Source organism: Rhincodon typus, chromosome 14 (assembly GCF_021869965.1).
Source record: "Rhincodon typus isolate 14 chromosome 14, sRhiTyp1.1, whole genome shotgun sequence".
Taxonomy (NCBI): domain Eukaryota; kingdom Metazoa; phylum Chordata; class Chondrichthyes; order Orectolobiformes; family Rhincodontidae; genus Rhincodon; species Rhincodon typus.
The window spans coordinates 70,546,857-70,564,066 of record NC_063345.1 but is presented as its reverse complement, the minus strand read 5'-3'; the positions used below and the strand labels follow the sequence as shown (position 1 = coordinate 70,564,066).

Genomic DNA, 17,210 nt, shown 5'->3' with positions numbered 1-17,210 from the left:
GGTTAACAGGTCGTTGAGAGGAGAACAAAGTAAGGAAGGGGTCGCAGGGGATGGTTTCACAGGCTGTTGGTAGGGATACAGTGGGGATGGCTTCAAAGGCCGTTTCTATGAAAACAGTTTTGAAATGTTTCACTCAATGTTGCTGGGGATACAGTGGAGATGAGTTCTTAGGCCGCTGCTAGGAGAACAAATTGAGGATGGGTAAGAGGCCGCTGCTAGGGGAACAGAGTGAGGATGAGTTCACAGGCTAGTGCCAGTGGAACAGATTAAGGAAGGGTTCACAAGCCTTTGCTAGAGGAGCAGAGTGGTGGTGGGTTCACATGTCTTTGCTGAGGGAACAGAGCGCAGATGGGTTCACAGGCCATTCCTAGGGGAACAGTGTGGGTATGGGTTAACATGCTGTTGCTCTGAGAAAATCTCAGGGATGGATTCACAAGTCACTGCTAGGGGAACAGTGTGAGGCTGAGTTCACAGGCTGTTGCTAGGCCAAACGAGTGGGGATTGGTTGATAGGTTTGATACCAAGTTTGGCCACACCATTTTCTTATTGCAAATATACATTTTTAGAAATGTTAGTCTCTCATTTCCTTTTAATCTAAGTTGGTTTCCTATTTTAGCTGCCCTGAATAATCTCACTCTTTATGTTTGCTTTGTATTGGTCTAACATGCTATTTTGTAGATTTTTGGAGAACAATTTTCGGAGATTTCACAGGCTGTTGATAGGGATGCAGTGGAGATGAGTTCACAGGCCTTTACCAGGAAAAAAAGTTAGGGATAGGTTATTGGCTGTTGTGCTGAGCACAGATTGGAGATCAGTTCATAGGCCATTGCTAGGAGAACAGAGTATGGATGTGTTCACATACGACTGCTTGGGGAACATGTTAAGGAAGGGTTCACAGGCCATCACTAGAGCAACAGAGTGAGGATGGGTTCACATACCATTGCAAGGATAAGAGAGTGGGGATGGTTTACAAGGTTGTTGCTAGGGGAACTGAGGAAGGTTGGGTTCACAGGCTGTTGCTAGGGGAAAACAGTGGAGATGCGTTCACAGATTGTTGCTAGGGAAACAAAGGATGAGTTCACAGGCCATTGCTATGAGAACAGTTTTGGAATGTTTCATTCGATGTTGCTAGGGATACAGTGGAGATTGGATAATAGGCCATTGCTAGGAGAACAAACTGGAGATGGGTAAGAGGCCATTGTGAGGGGAACAGAGTGGGGATGTGTTCACACGTTGTTGCGAGGAGAAAAGTCTAAGTAAGGGTTCACAGTCCTTGGCTATAGGAAGTGAGTGGGACGGGTTCACACGTCATTCCTAGGGGAACAGTGTGGGAATAAGTTAACATGCTGTTACTATGAGAACATCTTGGAAATGGGTTCACAGATCACTGCTAGGAGGAAAAGGCGAGGATGCACTCGCAGACCATTGCTAGGGTAACGGATTGGGGATGGATTCACAGGCCACGCAAGGAGATCAGAGTGGGGATGGGTTAACAGTTCACTGCTAGGAGAGTGGAGTAAGGATGGGTTTACATGCCACTGCAAGGGAAACATACTGAGGAAGAGTTCTCTAACCTCTGTGCAACAGAATGGGAATGGGTTCATGGGATGTTCCTAGGTAGAACAGTGTGGGAATGAGTTAACATGCTATTGCTATGAGAACAGATTGGGGATAGGTTCACACGTCACTGCGGAGAACAGTGAGGATGGGTTTACATACCATGGCTAGGGTAACATTGTTCGGATGGGTTCATATGCCGTTGCAAGGAAAAGAGAGTGTGAATGGTTTAACAGATCGTTGCTAGGGGGACAACGTGAGGATGGGTTCACATGCCATTGGTAGGGCAAAAGCATTGGGATGGTTTCACAGGCCATTGCTAGGGGAACAGAGTGGTTATAGGTTGACTGGCCATGGCGAGCAGAACAAATTGGAAATGGGTTAACAGGCTGTTTCTATGAGAATAGATTAGGGATTTGTTCATTGCTAGGCAAACAGAGTGGGGATGGGTTTACAGGTCAGTGGCACGGGAACAGGTTAAGGAAGGGTCACAGGCCTTTGCTGGGGCAAAAGGGTGGGGATGGGTTCACAGGCCATTGCTACGGGAAGAGAGTAGGGATTGGTTAACAGGCCGTTACTAAGAGAACAGGGGAAGGATCAGTTCACATGCTATTGCTATAAGAACAGTTTAGGGATGTTTCACAGGCTGTTGCTTGGGGTACAGTGGAAATGTGGTCACAGGCGGTTGCTATGAAAACAAATTGGGGACAGAATGGGGATGAGTTAACAGGCTGTTGCAATGAGAACAGATTACGGATGTGTTCACAGGTCATTGCTAGGGGACCGGGGTGAGCATAGGTTAACAGGGGATCAGTGTGCAATTGAGTTCACAGTTCAGTGTTGAGGTAACAGATTGGGGATGGGTTCACAGCCCATTGTTGGAGGAACAGAGTGGGGATGGGTTCACAGGCCAGTGCCACAAGAACAGATTGGGGATGGGTTCACTGGCCAGTGTTAGGAGGACAGAATGGAGATGTGCTCACAGGTCAGCAGCAGGTGAACAGATTAAGGAAGTATTCACATGCCTTTTCTAAGTGATCAGATTGGGGATGGGTTCACATGCAGTTGCAAGGGGAACAGTTTGGAGATTGATTTAAAGGCCATTGCTATGGGAATCAGTCGAAGGAACGGTCCACACGCCTTAGCTAGGTCAACAGATTAGGGATGGTTTCGCAAGCTGTTGCTAGGAGAACATTTGAGATGTGTTGACAGGTCATTGGTAGGTTAACAGAGTGGGGACAGGTTTACAGGCCATTGCTAGGAGAGCAGAGTGGGGATGGGTTAACTGGCTGTTGCTGTAAGAACAGATTGGTGATAGATCCATAGGGTAACAGTGAGTATGGGTTCACAGGCCAAGGCAAGTAGAACAGAGTGGGAATGGGTTAATAGGTCATTGCTCGGCAACAGCAGAGTAGGGCTGAGTTCACAGGCAGTTACTAGGAGGTGAGAGTGGGCATGGGTTCAGAGGCCGTTGCTAGGAGAGTGGGGATGGGTCACAGGCCATTGTTATGGGAATACAGTGGCAATCGATTTACAATTCATTGCCACAACAACAGAATGGGGATGGCCTCATGTGCTGGTGCTAGGGTGACAAAATGAAGATTGGTTCACAGGCCACTGCAAGGGGTACAGTGCCGATGGTTTCACAGATCATTGCTAGAACAGTGTTGGGAATGGGATTGGGGATAGAATCACAGTCAGTTGTCAGGGCAACAGAGATGAGTTCACAGGCTGTAGCTAGGAGATCAGAGTGGGGTGGGGTCACAGACGGGTGCAAGGGGGACATACTAAGGAAGTGTTTTCTGGACTGTGCTTGCGTAATGGAACTGGGATAGGTACACAGCCCATTGCTGGAGCAACACAGTGGGGATGGGTTCACAGGCCATAGCTAGGAGACGAGAGTGGGGATGGGTTCACATGATGCTGCTAGGCAATCTGAGCAAGGATGGGTTCACAGTCTGTTGCTAGAGGAACAAAGTGTTGATGGGTTCGCAGACCATTGCTAGTGTAACGGTGTGAGAATGTGTTCACAGGCTGTTGCTGGGTGAAACATAGATGGATGGGTTCACAGGACTCTGCTCGGAGAACAGTTTGGGAATATTTTATGGGCCGTTGCTAGGAGTAGAGTGAAGATTTTGTTCACAGGCCATTGCTATGGGAAAAGGTAGGGATGGGTTCACAAGCTGTTGTTGGGGGAAAAGAGTGAGGAAGGGTTCACAAGTCATTGCTATTAGAAAAGAGTGGCGATGGGTTCACGGGTTGTTGCTGTGAGAAAAGGCTTGGGATGCGTTCACAGGTTGTTGCTTGGGGAACAGACTGGGGATAGGCTCACAGGCTGCTGGAAGAACATGGTGAGGATGGGTTCACAGGCTGTTGCTGGTAGAACAGAGTGGGGATGCATTAGCTGGCTGTTGCTATAAGAATAGATTGGCGATAGATCCATAGGTCAATGTTAGGGTAACAGCGAGTATGGTTTCACAGGCCAAGGCAAGTAAAACAGAGTGGGAATGGGTTAATAGGTCGTTGCTCGGCAACAGCAGAGTAGGGCTGAGTTCACAGGCAATTGCTAGGAGATGAGAATGGGCACGGGTTCAGAGGCCATTGCTAGGAGAGTGGGGATGGGTCATTGTTATGGGAATACAGTGGCAATCAATTTACAATTCATTGCCACAACAACAGAATGGAGATGGCTTCATGTGCTGGTGCTAGATTAACAAAGTGAAGATTGGTTCACAGGCCACTGCAAGGGGTACAGTGCCGATGGTTTCACAGACCATTGCTAGAACAGTGTGGGAATGGGATTGTCGATGGAATCACAGTCAGTTGTCAGGGCAACGAAGAAGGGGATGAGTTCACAGGCTGTAGCTAGGAGACGTGAGCGGGGATGGGTTCACATGCTGCTGCTAGGCGATCTGAGCAAGGATGGGTTCACAGTCTGTTGCTAGGGGAACAGAGTGTTGATGGGTTCACAGACCATTACTAGTGTACCAGCGTGAGAAAGTGTTCACAGGCTGCTGCTAGGCAAACCATGGATGGAGTGGTTCACAGGCTGCTGCTCAGAGAACAGTTTGGGAATGTTTTATGGACCATTTCTAGGAGCACAGTGAAGATTTTGTTCACAGGCCATTGCTGGGGAAAAGAGGAAGGATAGGTTCACAGGCCATTGCTATGGGTAAAGGTAGGGATGGGTTCACAAGCTGTTGTTGGGGTAAGAGAGTGAGGAAGGGTTCACAAGCCATTGCTATTAGAAAAGAGTGGCAATGGGTTCACCGGTTGTTGCTGTGAGAAAAGGCTAAGGATGCGGTCATGGGTTGTTGCTTGGGGAACAAACTGGGGATGGGCTCACAGGCTGCTGGAAGAACATAGTGAGGATGGGTTCACAGGCTGTTGCCAGAAGAACAATTTAGGGATGTTTCACAGGCTGCTGCTAGGACAATGGAGATGTGTTGACAGGCTGTTGCAAGATTAACACAGTGAGGAGCGGTTCACAGGCCGTTGCTAGGAGTAGCAGAGTGGGGATGGGTTAACTGGCTGTTGTAACGAGAACAGATTGGAAACGGGTTCACAGGTCACTGCTGGGAGTTACAGGGTGGCATTGGGTTCACAGGCCTTTGCTAGGCTAACAGAGTGGGGATAGGTTCACAGGCCAGTGCTAAAAGAACAGAGTTTGGATGGGTTCACTAGCCAGTGCTAGGGGAACAGAGTGAGGATGGGTTCAATAAAAAAAGGGTTCACAGGCCTTTTCTAGGCAATCAGAGTGGGTTTGGGTTCACAAGCTGTTGCTATGCGAACACACTAAGGAAGGGATCACAGGCCATTGCAGGTGCAAAATAGTGGGGATGGGTTAACAGGTTATTGCTAGGGGAACAGATGGGATATGGTCACAGGCCATTGCTGGATGAACAGAGTAGATTGAGTTCACAGTGCATTGCTACGGGAGCAGAGTGGGGATGAGTTCACAGGTCATTGCTGGTGAAGAGAGTAAAGATTGGTTCACAGGCCATTACTAAGAAAATAGAGGAAGGATCGGTTCACACGTTGTTGCTATGAGAACAATTTGGGGATGTTTCAGAGGCTGAAGCTTGGGGTACAGTGGAGCTGTTGTCACAGGCAGTTGCTATGAGAAATAAATAGGATCGTTAAGAGCCTGTTACTAGGGGGATAGAGTGGGGATGGGTTCACTGGCCTTTGTTAAGGTAACAGAGTGGGATGTTTTCCACATTCTGAGAAAAGAATGGGAATGGGTTCAAAGGCCATTGCTAGGAGATCAGAGTTGTGATATGTTTACACATCATTGTTAGGGGAAGAGAGTGGCGATAGGTTCACAGGCCCTTGATAGGGGAGCAGATTAGGGATGTTTCACACACGGTTGCTAGTGTGAGCATGGGTTAATAAGTCATTGCATGGAGAAGGGAGTGCGGATGGGTTCACAGGCTGTTGCTAAGGGAACAGTGTGGGGATGGTTTCACAGGTTGTTGCAAGGAGAACAGAGTGGGGATGGCTTCACAGACCATTTGTAGGGAATCCAAGGGAGGAAGTGTTCGCAGGCCGTTACTTGGAGAACAGTCTGGGGATGTTTTACAGGCTGTTGCTAGGAGTACAATAGTGATGAGTTGACAGGCTGTTGCTAGGTTAACAGATTGGGGATAGGGTCACAGGCCATTGCTAGGAGAACAGAGTAGGGATGAATTCACAGGCCGTTGCTATGTGATCAGATTGGGGATGTGTTAACTGGCTGTTGTGATGAGAACAGATCGGGGATTGGCTGGGGATAGGTTCACAGGCCACTGTTAGGGTAACAGAGTGAGTATGGATTCACAGACCAAGGCAAGGAGAACAGAGTGGGAATGGGTTAACTGCTCATTGCTAGGGGAACAGAGTAAGGATGGGTTCAAAGGCCGTTGCTCGGAAAACAGGGTGGGGAATGGTTCACAGGCCACTGCAAGGGGGACATACGAGGGAAGGGTTCTCTGGCCTTGCTAGCGCGACAGAGTGGGGATGGGTTCACAGGCCATTCCTAGGTAGAACAGTGTGGGAATGGGTTAACAGGCTGTTGCTATGAAAACATATTGGGGATAGCTTCACAGGTTACTGCTAGGAGAACAGAGAGAGGATGGGTTTATAGGTCGTACCTAGAGTAATGTAGTTAGGATGAGTTCATAGGCTGTTGCAAGAAGAGAGTGGGAATGGGTTAACAGGTCACTGCTAGGGGAACAATGTAAGGATGGGTTCACATGCCGTTGCTAGGGCAAAAGTCTTGGGATGGTTTCACAGGCCAATGCTAAGAGAACAGAGTGGGGATGGGTACACAGGCTGTTGCTAGGGGAACAGAGTCTGAATTGGTTCACAGGCCATTCCTCGGGCAACAGCTTAGGGATGGGATTACAGTCTATTGCTATAAGACAAAATTGGGGATGGGTTCGCAGGTCACTGCTAGGGGAACAGAGTGGAGATGGGTTCACAGGCTTGTCCAAGGGTAAAAGAGTGAGGATTGGTAACACAAGCCATTGCAAGGGGCACAGTGGCGATGGTTTCACAGACTGTCGCTGGAGGAACAGATTTGGGATGGGATCACAGTTGTCATTGCAACAGAGTGGGGATGGGTTCACAGGCCATTGCTGGAAGAGCAGAGTGGGGATGGGTTCACAGGCCATTAATAAGAGAACAGAGGAAGAATCCGTTGCTATGAGAACAGTTTGGGGATGTATCACAGGCTGTTGATTGGGGTACAGTGGAGATGTGTTCACAGGCAGTTGCTATGAGAACAAAGTTAGGATGGGTAACAGCCTGTTGAAGAGTGGTGGGACAGAGTGGTGATGGGTTCACAGGACTTTGCTAGAAGAACAGAGTTGGGATAAGTTCGCAGGCTGCTCCTAGGGAAACAGCATGGGAATGGGTTAACAGAGTACTGCTATGAGAACAGATTATGGATAGGTTCACAGGTCGTTGCTAAGGGACTAGAGTGAGCATGGGTTTATAGGTCTTTGCTAGTGATGGGTTCAGAGGGCAGTGCTGGGGAAACAGAGTGGGGATGGACTCTCAGGCCGTTGCTAGGAAACAAGAGTGGGGATGGGTTAACATGCTGTTGCTAGGGGAACTGAGGAAGGATGGGTTCAAAGGTTGTGCCTATACGCAAAGAGTGGGTGTGGGTTCACAAACTGTTGCTAGTGTAACAGTGTGAGAACGTGTTCACAGGCCATTGCAAGGACAAGAAGGTGGGGATGGGTTCACAGACCACTACTAGGGAAACTGAGGATGGATTGGTTCACAGGTTGCTGATGGGGGAATGGAGTGGGAATTTGTTCACTGGCTGTTGCTATGAAAAAAGAGTGGAGATGCATTCACAGGTCATTGCTAGGGAACAGACTAAGGAAGAGTTCACAGACCTTTGCCAGGGCAACACTTGGAGAATGATTCACAGGCGGTTGCTGGGAACAGCGGGGGGATAGGTTTACAGGCCATTGCTATGAGAACAGATTGGTGATGCATTTGCAGGTCATTGCTAGGGGAACAGATTGAGGATGGGTTCGCAGGTCTTTGCTGTGGGAACGGATTGGGGATGGATTCACAGACTGTTGCTGTGGGAACAGAGTGCGGATGTGTCCACATTGCCATTGCTAGAGGAACACGGCAGGAATATGTTCACAGGCTGTTGAAATGAGAAAAGAGTGGGGATGGGTTAACAGGTCATTGCTATGGGAACAGAGTAAGGATGGGTATAAAGGCTGTTATTAGGGGCATAGAATGGAGATGGATTCTCAGATTGTTGCTTGGTGAACAGAGTGTGGATGAGTTCACAGACTGTTGCTAGGGGAACAGACCAAGAAGGGTTCACAGTCCTTTGCTGGGGCAACAGATTGAGGATCGGTTCACTGGCTAATGCTAGAGGAGCAGAGTAGGGAAGGCTACACAGGCCATTGTTAGGGGAACAGAGTGGTGATGGGCTCACAGACGGCTCCTAGAAAAACAAAATGAGAATGGGTTCACAGGCCATTGTTATGCAAACAGAGTGCAGATGGATCCACAGGCTTTTGTTAGGGGAACAAAGTGGGAATATGTTCACAGGCTTTTGCAGTGAGGAAAGAATACGAACGGGTTAACAGATCATTGCTAGGGCAACAGAGTAAGGATGGGTACAAAGGCTGTTGCTAGAAGAGTAGAGTCAGGATGAGTTCACAGGCCGTTGCTAGGAGTGCTAAGCAGGAATGACCTCACAGGCCATTGATAAGGGAACAGTGTGGGGATGAGTTCACAGTCTGTTACTAGGGGAACAGAGTGGGAATGGGTTCACAGGCCATTGCCAGCAGAACAAAGTGGGGATGGGTTCACAGGCTGTTGCTAGGGGAAGTAGAGGTGGTTGGAGCCGTTGGCCTCCTTATTGTTGGCTCGACAACTTCCTGTTATTTGTGTACAATATGAGTCCAATACCAGACAATACTATTTCCTAATTTATCAACATTTTAAACTGGGACATTCTGTTTTTCTCTTCTTCCTACAAACAACAAAGAACAATACAACACTGGAACAATCCCTTCACCCTACCAAGCCTGCACCAATTCTAATCCTTATTTAGATCCACTACATATCAGTCACATGTGGTTTACATCCCTCAGTTCACCTCACGTTCATGTGTCTGTCAAGATATGCCTTAAACATTGCTAATGTGCCTCTTTCCACCACCCCCATTGGCATTGTGTTCCAGACACCCACCACCCTCTGGATGAAACATTTTCCCTGCATTTCTCCCCTAAACTTTCCCCTTCTTGCCTTGAAACTGTGTCCTCTTGTAGTTGACCTTTCCATCCTGGTGAAAATCCTCTGACTATCCCTCATATCTATGCCACTCATGATTTTGTAGACCTCTATCAGGTTGCCCGTCAGCCTCCATCTTTCCACACAAAACAATCCAAGTTTATCAAACCTCTCCTCATAGCTAAAACCTTCCAGACCAGGCAACGTCCTAGTAAACCTTCTCTGCACCCGCTCCAAATCATCCATGTCCTTCTGATAGTGTGGCAACCAGAACTGCATGCAAAATTTCAAATGTGGCCTGACTAAAGTTTTGTATGGCAGTAACATAACTTACCAAATTTTATATTTGATGCCCTGGCCAATGAAGGCAAGTGTGCAGTATGTCTTCTTGACCACCTCATCCACATCTGTTGTCACTTTCAGGGATGCACGGACCTGTATGCCCAGATCCCTCTGTACGTCAATGCTACTCAGGGTTCTGCCACTTATTGTATAATTTGCACCTGAATTTGGTCTTCTAAAGTGCATCACCTCATGTATGTCTGGATTAAACTCCATCTCCCATTTCTCTGCCCACATCTGCAGTCTATATATACCCTGCTGCATCCTTTGACAATCCTCCTCACTATCTGCTACTCTGCCAATTTTGGTGTCATCTGCAAACTTACTCAGCAGACCACCTATATTTTCCTCCAGATCATTTATATTATATATATATAATATATTACATACAACAAAGAACCAAGAACTGATCCCTTTGGAATACCACTAGTTACTGATCTCCGTTCTGAAAAACACCCTTCCACCACTACTCTCTGTCTGCTATGACCAAGCCAGTTCTGTATCCATCTAGCCAGCACACCCTGGGTGCTTTGAGACTCTGCCATTTCTATCAGCCTGCCAACAGGACCCTTATTAAATGCCTTATTAAAGACCATTTAGTATCCAACATGAATCTCATTTCATCACATTAATACTCATCTGCAAAAGTTTTAAATAGAACGCACACAGTAGATGATATGATGGGATGTAGCCTGTTACACTCATACAGTGTTAGAGTCATAGAGCTGCACAGCATGGAAACAGACCCTTCAGTCAAATTCGTCCATGACAACCAGAAATCCTAAATTAATTGAGCTCCAGGTGTCAGCATTTCATCCAAATCCCTCTGAACCTTTCCTATTCATGTACCCATCCAGATGCCTTTGAAATGTTGTAATTGCACCAGCCTCTACCATCTCCTTTGGCAGCTCATTCCAGACAGGCACCACCCTCTGTGTGAAAATGTTGCCCCTTAGGTTCATTTTAAATCTTTCCCCTTTTGCCTTAAGCCTATGTCCTCTAGTTTGACTACCCTGTGGAAATGACCTTGGTTATTCACCCTATCCATGCCCCTTATGTTTTATCAACCTCTACGAGGTCACCCTTCATCCTCCCATGCTTAAGGGAAAGTAGCCTCACCCTATTCAGCCTTCCTATAGTTGAAACCATCCAACCCTGGCAACATCCTTGTAAATCTTTTCTGAACCCTTTCAAGTTTCACAACATCTCTCCTAATGCAGGAAGACCAGAATTGAACGCAGTCATCCAAAATTGGCCCAAAAATGTCCTGTACAGCCGTAACATGACATCCCAACTTGAATACTCGATGCACTGACCAATAAAGGCAAGCATACCAAGCTTCACTCTCCTGTCTACCTGCAATTTCACTCTCAAGGAACTATGAACCTGCACCCCAAGATCTCTTTGTTCGGTAACACTCCCTAAGACCATATGATTGAGTGTATCAGTGCTGCCTTGATTTGCTTTACCAAAGTGCAGCACCTCACATTGATCTAAATTAAATTCCATCTGCCACTCCTTGGCCCATTTGTCTATCTGATCAAGGTCCCATTGTATTCTGAGGTAACCTTCTTTGCTGTCCACTACACCATCAAAGTTGGTGTCTTCTGCATCACAGTCAAGAATTCAAGATTGTGTCTTTGTTTGTGTGTGTATACCTGTATGCTTGGGAAGTGTGTGATGGAGACAGTTTCGACTGAGTTTAACTCTGCGTTTCTGCTCGTATTATGCCTGTCCTTCACATATTTGACTGCAACTTCAAGAGAGCTCCCCATGCTGCTGTCCCTGTCCTGGGATTGTTTGATACATGAGAGTTATAACAATATTTTGTGTTTGTGACAGAACAATATCATGTTTATATGTCTCTATAAACATCTCATATAAGTTTACATGTGTAAATATATTCAGTATGAAATTAAAACCCTGAAAGGGTTCAGAGTATTGTTAGATTTTAAGACGATGAGCCGAGTCCTAAATCCAGAAGCAGCAAGAAGCCTTTCTCTATCTGTATCCCAACAGTCTCCATTATTCTCTTGAAAACTTCAATCATCTCCCATCCTTCTAACATTCAGGGATACAACACTGGGTTTTTTCAGTCCCTCGCCAATGAACCATTGCTTCCAGCTATCATTCTGGTGAATAAAGTCAAAAATCGCATGACTCCAGGTTATTGTCTCTCAAGTTTATTCAAAATCACAGGCTTTCGGAGTGCAGCCCCTTTGTCAGGTGCAATGAGAGAGAAGAGCACACCAACACTGAGTTGAATCTTTAATCTTGAATTAGGAATGTATGAATGATTAAAGATTCAACAGAATCTGTTTGAAGGTTGTGTCTGTGTGTGTGTCAGAGTGCCTGCAAAAGAGGGAGTGTGCGACAGTGTGTTTGCACATGAGAGGCTATGCAAAAGCATGTGTGATTGTGTCTAGGAGAGAATATGTGAGCATGACAAAACGTGCATGAGAGATTGTGCCTCAAAGCAGGAGTGAGTGTGTACAAGAGAGAAGGGTGCGAGGGAGAGAGATGGAGAGAGAGAGAGAGAGTGTGAGTGGTGCGAGGAGACCGAGGTGTGTAAGAGAGAGAGAGGAAGAGCGAGGGGCAGGAGAGACTGTGCGTGCATGCAAGAGACTGTGTGTGCACGCACGTGAGAGAATTTGTGTTTGCATGCATGAGAGACAGTGTGTGTGTGCACGCGAGAGAGACAGTGTGTGTGTGCGTGTGTGAGAGACAGTGTGAGTGCATGCGCGAGATACTCTGTGTGTGGGTGCGTAAGAGACAGTGTGTATGTGTGCCTGCGCGCAAGAGACAGTGTGTATGTGCGCAAGGGAGTGTGTGTGCGCGCAAGAGACCATGTGTGTGTGTGCGCGCACGAGAGACTGTGTGTATGCCTGTGCGCACGAGAGACTGTGTGTGTGTGTGCATGTAAGAGACAGTGTGCGTGTGCGCGCAAGAGACTATGTGTCTGCAAATGCAAGTGAGACAGTGTGTGTGCACTTAAGACAGTGTGGGTGCTCGCATGCAAGAGACAGTGTGTGCATGCGTATGAGAGACTGTTTGTGTGTGCTTCCACGCAAGAGACAGCATGTGCGTGCACACAAGAGACTGTGTGTGCGCGCACGAAAGACTGTGTGCGCGTGAGACAGTTTGTGTGCTCGCGCGCAAGAGACTGTGTGTGTGTGTATGTATGTGCTCACAAGACAGTGTGTGTGTGCCTGCATTCATAAGAGACAGTGTGTGTGTGTACACACAAGAGACAGTGTGTGTGAGTGCACGCAAAACAGTGTATGTGTATGTGCGCATGAGAGACTGTGTGTATGTGCCTGCATTCACAAGAGACAGTGTGTGTGCGTGTGCGCAAGAGACAGTGTGTGTGTGCACACAAGAGAATGGTGTGTCTGCCTGCGCACGTGAGAGGCAGTATGCGAGTGCATGCGAGAGACTGTGTGTGCACGCATGAGAGACTGTGTGTGTGTGCAAACAATACACTGTATGTGTACACGTAAGAGACCCTGCCTGTGTTTGTACGTACGAAGGACAGTGTGTGTGCATGTATACTGTATGTGTGTGTGTGCGTGCACAGGACTGTGTGTACACAAGGGACAGTATGTGTGTGCGCACGCACGAGACTGTGTGTGTATGCAAGAAACAGTGTGTGTGTGTTCATGAGAGACTGTGTGTGTGTGTGTGCGTGAGAGAGTGTGTGCGCGCATGAGAGACTGTGTATGCGCGCAAAAGACAGTGTGTACGTGCCTGCACACGAGTGTGTGTGCGCGTGCGAGAGACTGTGTGTGCGTGTGCGAGAGTCTGTGTGTGCGCGTGAACAACAGGCTGTGTGTACACATGACAGACCCTGTGTGTGTGTGTACTTGCAAGAGACAGTGTGTGTGCGCAAGAGACAATGTGTGTGTGTGCACACGAGAGAATGTGTGGATGCATACGAGAGACTGTGTGTGCACGCGAGAGAGAGAGACTGTGTGTGCGCATGCATGAGAGAGACTGTGTGTGTGTGTGCACGAAAGACTGTGTGTGTGTGCACACAAGAAATAGTGTGTGAGCGCGCACGAGAGATTGTGTGTGTGTGTGTGTGTGTGTGTGTGTGTGTGTGTGTGTGAGAGAGAGAGAGAGAAAAATTGCAGGAGAAATAGTTCACAGCACATGAGTGAAGATGACAGACTGGGACAGAGAGGATAAGACAGAGACACATCTGAGAGATAAACAGGCGAGCGGGGAAGGTAGTGAAAGTCTCTTAAACTTTGCAGCGTCTGGTTTCTAACTATGTGTGAGATATGCTTCTATTGGAATGCAGTGAGACTGCGTACGGGATCTTACTGTGTGGTTGTACCTTCATTCCAAGTTTAGCCCTTTCTGGAGTTTGTGTGTGGGAGGTGTATGTTGGGCCAGGGAGGGCAAGATCAGGAGTCCTGAGTTTATGTGAAGCTTTGTGAATCATTGTGTGGGAGAGTTGTATCTGTGTTTCAGATGGGACCATGAGGCAGCGAGGGATAAATTGAAGGTGTAAGCACCACTTGAATGTAGTTTATTGGCGAGCTGAGAGCAAAGGGAGAGGAGAGGGGAGGGCTGAATTTCCCTGTCTTTCCATTCAGCCGTTTTCTTTTCGGTATTTGATCTCAAAATATTTGGGAGACACTCCACTGGAACTTGTTGACATTTTCATAGGGTGGTGGGTGGGATGGGGTGGTGGCAGTCTGGATGTGGGAAGGGAGTGGGATCCTTCCCCCCATGTCACACTCCTTCCTCCCGGCCCTTGTTGGTATGTCTCTGAAGTTTAGGGGTGAATACAGTGAATTGTTCCCATTGATTGGGACCTAATTCCTGACTCTAGGGGATTGAGGGAGTGAGCGGTCAGCACAGGCTTGGGACGGGGGTGTGGTGAGGGAGTGGGAGGGCCAGCACAGGCTCTGGGCCTGGGACTGGTAGAGACGGGGGTCAGCATTTCAAAGGAGCAGAAACTGCATGGTCTGACACCCCTCCCCAGCTCTCTCTAGGCCGATGTTCAGAATGAGGTTAACGACCTCAATCAACAAGTGGCCATTTTCACATTTTTTTGTTTGTGGGATCCTGCGCAGTGGGGAGTGTGTGTATGTGGGGGGAGGGAAGTTGGGCATGTTTGAGAGAAAAGGGAGACAGCTGAAAGAGAGGGGTGGTGGTGGGGTGTAGGTACAGGATCTGGAGGGAGGAGGTGAGGGGATAACTCCAGTGTTCAGTCTGAGCCCAGCTTCAAGTTGAAAAGGGGGAATTTAGTCTTTGCTGATGGACCCAGTGAGGGAGAGGCCTGTTTTCACATTGCAGCCTGTGGGATCTTACTGTGTGGGGACATCCTGCAGCCTTCTCCTTTTATAGTAGCAGGGGACCACGCTTTCCAAATTCAGACGAGGTGGGGCTAAGGGGATTTGAATGTGAGTAGTGAAGGTACAGAAACCTTTAGTCTCCTCCAGCGTGGGTTTGGGGGTGGGGGAAGGGTTATGTGAACAGCTGTTGGCATCCTGCTGTGCAGAATGTCCTTCATTCAAATATCAGCCTGTCATTGTGGGGGCGCTGGGGTGGTAAAGGGATGGGCTCCAAGAGGGTGTTGGGGGAATCCTTCGGTGGTCCTGCAGATGGCTAACTGTGGAATCTTGCTGTGCACCCCCTTGGCCTTCAGGTCACCCGCACACTCCAGTCTACAGGGCCCTTGGCTGAGTTTGTTGACTGCCTGATAGTAGGTGAAGTAAATCGTCCTTCCTTTGCCCCCAGCCCGGACCATTCACCTCTTGTCACCCCCTCACCCTCCAAAATGTGACATCGATGTTGCAAAACTTTATGAGACACAGCAGGGAGATGGGAACACGTGGAAAACATGAGGCAGGAGAGGGCATTGCAATTGAAACATAGAGGAAATGGAGAGAGAGAGAGTGAGAGACATCGATCGATTCTTGAGCAAGAGAAAGCGCAACAGAGACGGAGACTTGGATGGGGAGGGAGAGAGAGGGAGAGAAACAGGGAGAGAGAAAGAGAGAGAGAAACAGGGAGGGGGGCAGTGAGAGAGACAGTGAGGGAGGGAGAGACACAGGCTCTGGGGAGTGACTCTCCACCACTGAGTCACTGCCTAGCCTCTTGGAAAATAAACCCTGGGGACAGTCAGAAAGCATTTGTCCCTTGATCCTAATTCAAAACCGTTTCTGTTCTCTGGATTTAAAGTCAGGGGAAAGTATTGATAAAATGGAGAAATGGTGAAAGTCAGTCAATGGTGGGATCTTGTTTTGTTTCTCTTTATTTCTGTTTCAAAACACATTGGATTTCATTAGATCAATTTCTGTCTGTTTCTCTCCCTCTGGGGAGGAATATCTGAGAAATTGAAGCTTGGGCAGAGAGTGAAACATGCATATTCTGGAAGTGGGGATGGGGGTTGTAGTGTTAGGGGTGTGAAGCCCAGCCTCAGGAGTAAATATCTCTCCTGCCCTTCCCCTCAAACAGAAACACTGTGATAGTCCTGAGGCAGTCTGAGACACTTTCCTATTCCCCATTCTCTGGCTTTGATATCAGGGGCTGTGCTGGAGGGAGCGGGATGAAGCAGGGGAGACTGTCAGGTTGTGGATGTTCAGGCAGCCAGCAGTGGGATTTTGCTGTGCTTTTTTTTGGTGCTTTTTTAATTTTAATCAATTTTCATTTCTCTCTCAGTGTTACCTCCATACCTGAGGAAATTTGATCCGGGAGCTGAAACTCGGCATGATGCAGAAACAGAGAGAATCAAATCATTCTGCTATGAGGAATCCTCAGACAAGAGCTGGAACCATAGAGAGAGACTAAGAGAATTATAATAAACCATCCTGTGTCCTTGTTGTTCATTTAAACACTCACGTGCTCATGGGGGAAAGGAATTGTGGGGCTCAGGCTGTCTCTGGGGTTTGTACCACAACAGGATGAGCTCTAGGCTGGGGGTTGGGGGAGGCAAACGGTCAAAAAGGGGGCTGCTGCACAGCCTCCCTCTCTCTCTGCCTCCATATTCCCAGCTTCCTGTCCCTTCCACAGCTTTTCATAACATAGAACATAAAACAGTAGGGCACAGTACAGGCCCTTCGGCCCACAATGTTGTGTCGACGTATTATCCTATTAAGGTCAATCTACCTTACATTTTACGATCCTCCATATGCCCATCCAACAGTCGCTTAAAAGCCTCTAGAGTATCTGACTCCACTACCACTGCCAGCAGCGCATTCCACACGCCCACCACTCTCTGTGTGAAGAACCTACCTCTGACATCGCCTCTTCCTCCAATCTTCCTCCAATCACCTTAAAATTATGCCCCCTGGTAATTGTCACTTCCATCCTGGGAAAGAGGTCTCTGACTATCCATTCTATCTCTGCCTCTCATCATCTTGTAAACCTGTATCAAGTCACCTCTCATCCTTCTTTGCTCCAATGAAAAAAGCCCTAGCTCCCTCAACCTTTCCTCATAAGACCTGCCCTCCAGTCCAGGCAGCATCCTGATAAATTTCCTCTGCACCTTCTCTAAAGTTTCCACATCTTTCCTATAATGAGGTGACCTGAACTGAATATAATAT

The 17,210-nt window shown here is 47.9% G+C and overlaps 1 long non-coding RNA gene across 1 annotated transcript in view; it reads left to right on the top strand.

Moving 5' to 3' along the window:
• Window positions 1-16,493, top strand: part of LOC125484906 — a 62,668-nt gene extending 46,175 nt beyond the window's left edge. The window contains exon 2 of the long non-coding RNA XR_007263708.1: window positions 16,327-16,493. This is a non-coding gene — a long non-coding RNA (uncharacterized LOC125484906). The remainder of the gene's footprint in view (window positions 1-16,326) is intronic.
• The last annotated feature ends 717 nt before the right edge of the window (window positions 16,494-17,210 follow it).